The sequence below is a fragment of the Ambystoma mexicanum genome, chromosome 1q (assembly GCF_040938575.1).
Source record: "Ambystoma mexicanum isolate Mex_15411 chromosome 1q, UKY_AmexF1_1, whole genome shotgun sequence".
NCBI lineage: Eukaryota > Metazoa > Chordata > Amphibia > Caudata > Ambystomatidae > Ambystoma > Ambystoma mexicanum.
This window is the reverse complement of record NC_090922.1, coordinates 24,227,500-24,234,539: the sequence shown is the minus strand read 5'-3', so window position 1 is coordinate 24,234,539 and position 7,040 is coordinate 24,227,500.

Below are 7,040 nucleotides of genomic sequence, written 5' to 3'. Positions count from 1 at the left end.
ATGATATTGTCATGGGTTCCATGTGTTTATAACGAAAAATAAATATCAAAATGACATTATAACGAAAATCTATTCACGAAAACCCAAATAACGAAATGCATTGGGTCCATTGTAAAGTGTCCTTATACCGAAATGGAAACAACGGCAGATGTATATAAGAAAACCTTGGTGAGGTGCCTGAAAAATGGACCTGCATGCAGAAGTCGAGCTGTGAAACAATGCAAGGGTTCTAAACCAGTTTTTTGTCAGTAAGCTACACAGGGTAAACAGATTTAACCAAGTAAACAGAGAAAATAGATAAGAATTTGCGTGTGAGCAAATTCAACAAAAAGGTGAGAAATATTGTGTGGCTATAAATGCAAATAAGTAAACAGTTTTAAAGCTATGGTTTATGAAATGGATTGAAACCGTGTATAGAGATCGATTTTTTGTTTTTGTTTAGGGTACGCTATGACAGACAGTCTTCTGGAGTTTGCAGTTTCACATAAGGATAAGAAACTATTAATTTTAAAAGGATATGTACTAAATAAGGAAAGAGAAAGGGATGAATGTGCATATTGGAAATGTTCCAGATAGTACATACACAATTGTCATGGAAGGGCAGTAACAAATGATGAAAAACTGAATAATGAAGGAGAGCACAATCATATGCCAGATCGGATGAAGCAAGAAATAAAGAAATTGGCAGAAATTAAAGCACGCGTTGATGCAGATAATGATAAACCCAGTTGGACTGTAATAAAGTCTGCATGTCAAGAAATCCCTTTTCATGTAGCTGGCCAGGTGTCCACTGTAAAGTTATTGCAAAGACAGTTGTGCAAAAGAAAACAAAATAAGGCGAATTTTCGCCCACCACCTCAAAGATACGCAGAGGTGAAAATCCCAAATGAGTTAGTGATAACAGATAAAAAGGAGCCATTTATTTTATATGACACTCAAAAAAGGAACAGAGACTTTTAATTTTTGGAACACAAAAAGGAGTAGATTATGTGAGATATGCAGCACGATGGCAAGTGGACGGAACATTTAAAGTATGTCCCAAAACCGTTCTGCCAATTTTACAGTGTTCATGTCCACATAAATTACAGTTTATTTCCTATATTATTCGCCTTGATGTCATCTAAAAGTTATGAGGCTTACAATGAATTCTATGGTTACGTTAAAGAAGCAATTTCTCCAAAACAACCTGAAATAGTACTTCTAGACTTTGAAATTCAGCAAATTAAGGCAATAAATGAAAACTCTCCAGAAACCACAATTCAGGGGTGTTTTTTTCACTTTACACAGTCAATATGGAGACAAATCCAAAGTAGTGGTTTGCAAATATGTTACTGAGAGGACAATGAATTTCAGTTCAACATCAAACTTCTATTTGCATTAGCATTCATGCCAAAAGACAAAGTTGAAGAATACTATGAAAAACTGACGCAAACTGATTTATTCAAGGCAAACAAACACTGTTTTGAACCTATACTAGAGTATTTTGACACAAACTGGATAGGTCAACTCACCAGAAGTGCGAACAAAAGAAGAGCACGTTTCCCCAAACAATTATGGAATTGTTACAAGGCAAGTACACATGAAACAACCAAAATGAATAATAGTTGGAAGGATGACACACATGCAAAACTAATAATCAAACATTATAGAGTCATTTGAAGAATGAATAACCATTCCAAAAAATGCAAATCACATAGTCAATAGCAAGAGAAAAACAAGGAGCACAGAGGAAGAAATATAGAGATTTGTAAACATGTTTAAAAGAATGTATTCAGAATTTCAGAAAAATAGAGGAAATTACATATTTACAAAGCGTGGCATTTAATTTGAGATATTGAAAGTAAAAAAGACTTACCAAGAGATGTCCAGAAAGCAGATATATCCAATTGCCATTGGAATGCAAATCCAATTAAATCCAAGGGAAAATCTGGAACCCAGAAGAAAAACCCAAAATCCACATCAAGGTATCAAGACATGGAGAAAACCAGAAAAAATGTTGAAGAAAATCCAAAATAAGCAAAGAAATACAACTGGAAATCTCAAGTCCAATGAGTCAGAAGTGATCGCAGGAACCCAAAAGAAAAACAGTTTCAATCCGACTCCAGCAACCCAAAAATGAAGAAAACCATCAAAATGAAGATGAAAAACCACAAAAAATATAAAATCCAAAGATAAAAGGAACCCCAGAGAAAGCTGTCTGTTAGCGTACACAGTTTAAGCAAAAAATGGCATTCGGGTGTTTCTGGTCAAAATACATTGGAAAAAGCCATCGAAAGAGTGACCTACTGGCAAAAACTAATATTGCAGTTGCCAAATATTGTTTAATAGAGTAATAGTTTTAAATGTTATTATAAGTTAAAATACAATTCTATAATTCGTTATTTAGGTAATTCAATAAAGATATTTCATTATTTAAAATTCACTGAAAATGTTTTCATTATTTCCTCTGTCGTTACTATCACTGTATAGCATTGCATTGTTTAATTTACTCATGAGGTCTCTCCCCAACATGTTAAGTGGTGTATTGCGGGAATAAAATGATAGCATAAACATGTCATGTTCTCCTATGGTTATGGGTACTTCATCTGTAAAAGGAATCATAGTTATGTGGGCTGTCCTATTGTGGATATATAGTCAGTCCTGTGCCGGTGAAAGTATTCCCTCTGACTTCTGTCACACCCCCTCTTCTAGGAGTGGGTGCATGTTGTGTTCAATGGTGTCACTGAATTCTGCTGTTGTACTGGAATATGTGTCTGCATTAGTGCTTGCTGTGTCTGCAGTATTTCCTGTTGCATTTGCTATATTTGTGGCACTGCGGTCTGATACTGTGTGTGATCTTTGGCATAGTATTTTGGTGGTTCTGCACTGTAGCGTGGGGGTATGCTGTCCCCCCTCATTGTTCTGCCACTTGCCAGTTTTGTTGCATCCCTCCCCTGCTTCTGCATACGTATTATATGTGTCCTATCTTCCCACATGTCCAACACTGCTGTGGCGGTTCTCCAAATCTGGGTTACCCCCTATTAAACCCTCCTCCTTGTGGAGCTTGAGATCCAAAACCTCTGCCTTTGGGTACAAACCCTTGCGCTCAGACAAAATAATTATACTCTCCTCTTCCTGCAAACTTTCCATTTGTTGCCGGCTGTAGCTGCTGTGTTCCTTGTGCAGTATAACGTTCTCCCCCATTTGTTAATACGGCCCCTTCCACTGACAACTTGACAGTTTTTTCTGAACTAGTTTTGCTTCCCCAATCTTTATGTCCTCAACTTTCATTCTGTCTTTCTCTTGTTTTAATCACCAATGGTAAACAATAGTCAACTGAATATCCGCCCATAGCTTCACTTCCATTCCCACAATCTTCCTTAATTATCTTTGCACTACCTCGGGAAGTCCCTGACATTGAATGTGATCAAAATAGTTATCCTTTTCTCCCACAGTTCTCCAGCCATCATTTTTCTTGAGTGTCATGTACATAAGCAGTCGGATCTTCATCTGGTCTCATTTTATGTGTCATAATTGTGCTCAGGTCTGACGAGTCAGGGTACTGTACACTAAGTGCTTGCCATATGCCAGCTCCACAATTATTAAAAGGCACCCCGTCATGGTTAGTGTTCTGCGCTGTCACCCTTGGATACCCCGTTTGCTTCCAAATGTCGTCCGATTGCTCCCCTAATATGGCAACAAGTAGGTTCTTTATGTCACCTACTGCTAAGGTCATTCTCTTTAACTCATAGATCCATTTGCTAGCCCCTGATGTGAGTGATGGCAATTTACAAATTAAAATATGTGTATCTATGTGTGGCTACAGCATATATTTTGGCAGTACTCCCCCTGTCTCCAATAAGGGGAATTGTGTGAATCTCGAGCTCTTTGTCTTGGTCATTGCGTCTGTCATGCTAACTCTCTTTCATCCTGGTACATTTCTCAGCCTGTTCACATATGGCATTTGCTCTTCTAAACTGTTTGAGTGCATTGTTGGATGTCTCGATTATTGAATAGGGTCTGGCCTTGTTGTCGGTTCCTCTATCTCTGTCCACGCTACCTCTCTCCCTATCTGTGTACACATGGAGGGGTCTTGTGATGCCTCCTCTTTGCTTTCCGTGGCTTCATCTGCTTCATCGGCTTCAGCTCCTCTATCCTGAAAATCTAGTCATTCCAGGGGAAGTCTCCTATATATCCCACTCATCACTTCTTCCATTATATTTCATCTTTCCTCTGGCTTGCCTCTTCTCGAACTTCCTAGTGTTCCAATGTCACTCTTCCTATCTAGGATGTAACTTCTTCTTCACATAACCCCTTCTTCTTGGTTATCCGACAATGCATGCTACTCATAATATCATCAACTTCCTTGTTGCGTCTCTCTAAGCTCATCACTCTTTATTTCTGTTCCCACTTCCTATCTCTTTCTCTGTCTGGGTAGAATGCCCCCCTAATAATATCAACTTATTTTCTTAGCCATTCCGTGCTTCTTTCTGCATCTCATTGTCTCTCCATTTCCCTTTCTTCCTTTCTCTTTCCCTCTCTTCACTTCTTCGTTTCTCATTTTTCCTTTCTTCTACTCACCACTTCTCTCTTTCTGCATCCCCCTTCTTTTCCCTCTCCCTTTCTTCTTCATTCCATCTTTCTGTCTCTTCCTCCTTCCTTTTCCACTCTCTTTCTCTCTCCTCCTGTGCCCGTTTCTTTTGTTCTTTCTCCTGTTTTTCTCTAACTTCCCTTTACCTTTCTTGAAAATCAGCCATGCTGTTTCCATCTCATTTGAGCACAATCTGTCCTCCTACACATTAATTTGATGCAATAACTGTCTCATCCTTGTTACCCTGCCTGTCTCTCTCTCTGGACCTCCTCCTCCACTTCCATCAGTGTTGCATGTAAGTCATGGCCCTCATCATATTCTATGTGTGTGTACACTGGTCATTGCTTACTTATTTTTTCTCCACTTATAATTTCTTCACAACCGTATGCAAGGGGAGCATGTGTGGGATTAGTATATCACACTGCTGCTTTCAGTGCTCGTAATGGATATAATCCCTGTGTCTCTTAGGGTGGATTACTGCTCTGGGGTAGATGAGGGGGAGCCGTAGGGGCTATATCTCCTTCATCATGCTGATTAAGCATCCATTCATTCACAGGTGGCTCCTCTACCTCCTCCCCATACATTTATCATAGTTCCAGAATGGCCAATTTATTCTGCAACTGCTTTCCCTTATACGTGGCATGTAAATAGGTGCACATGTGTTGCAGTACTGCCTTTGAGTGAGTGCCTTCATGTGGCCAGGGCATAAACATTTTACCTGCGTGTCCCAATCCCACTGTGTGTGGTGTTTAAGGATTTTGTCCTTATACCGAAGTAATGCTTTGCATAGGTGAATGATGGGAGTGTCTCCCAAGTTAATATGTCACAGCACAATTTACCAATACTTACCAATTTTTATTTTTGATTCTCGCTCACCCCGTTTACCTCCCTTTCACACCCTTCCCCAATAATACTTCTAGACAAATGAATACTTCTGTGTCTCTCTCTGAGACCATGCTTTCTGTGTCACACAATTCTTAAGAGCAACACCACAAAAACGCTACTCACCCACAAAAGCCCCACCTTGCTGTTCCCTCCAAACCTGAGTGACACTGCAACCATCACTCATGCTTTGAGCAGCTAAACCTCGCTCCTCTCATATTGGACCACACTCCTCTCTCCACACAACAACCTTATGTCCACCACAATACACAAAAATCCACTTCTACAAGCCCTAAATTATCTCGCAAAATGAGGCTGGCACCAGCAATTACTACACAAATACACTACAGCCGTCTTCTCGACTCCTGGCGAGGTATCCTTTGCTTTATTCTTACCCCGTAATGAGGTTTACCACATGATCTATTTTGACCCTTGTCAGAAGCTAACTCCTTTTCTTAAATCTCCTTCTTCACAACTCCCCCAATACACAAAAAATCTCCATATCCTGTCATACTTACATTCCCGTCTATCAGCTGAAGGTCCCCGGCATCGAGTTTCCCCTATCAGCCAAGTATCCGATCATGCCCTGCGGAGCGGCCTGCAGGGTCAGAACAGGACTTTCTCCAAGGGGGCTTCTGTCAACTTCACTCTGTTGCACGTATTGAAATTCTCCACAGGTCACCTCTGAAGCTCTCGGGGACAAGGCTGGGACCCCTTGCCTTCCGGTGATGCCTAGCCAACCATCACCTCTGCTAACATCTGTTAAGACAGCTCGGGAAAGTCCTAAATTGTCCAGAGGACCTCAGAGTTAATCCAAACTGGACTTAAAGACAAAGTACACCGAGTGTAAGGCAAAATCCTGCTTTATTATCATCCAAATAAAGCAGGGACAGCATGCACGCTTTAAAATCTCATTGCTCTCAGCGGTTACAAAACAAACAATGGTTTATATACTCAATCCATAATAACTGACATCACAACATAATCTTAGTTACCAAAACCTACTGGGAATGGGGATTGGTTAGTGGTGGTGCCTACATATAGACTATATAAGTAAACAACATGTCATTGTGTTATGATACTCTAACGGCTCCTCCTGAGACCACCTCTATAATGATAAAAAATAAAACAAACTTATTTATACACTAGTTGATTGGTTAGCATACTACTTCATGGACGGCCCAACATTGGGGTTTCTAATTGGTTGGCTCCGTGCTAACCAACCTTGGGCACTGGATTGGTCATCAATGAACAATCAACAGTCCATTGGCTTCTCTCCCCCTAAGCCATGAGCCAGGGTGATCTCTTTGTACTTGGCATTGTTCAGTGTCTCGTGTCTGGGTATACTTGTAGGGAGTATGGCAGGTGTCATATCTCGGTTTGTTTTTAATGAATGGGCACTGTCTTTCAATTACAGGTCATGTGGTACGAGACCATGCATGAAATTGAATTAATTCCTATTTATTAAAGTTTTAGCTAATATTACCATGTGTGCTGTGTTTTCTGTTACCACCAGGCACACTCTTCAGATAACCTTCAGGGAGCTTTCGGTTTACCCTGTCCTTGCCTGGCTAACAAAGACTAGTTG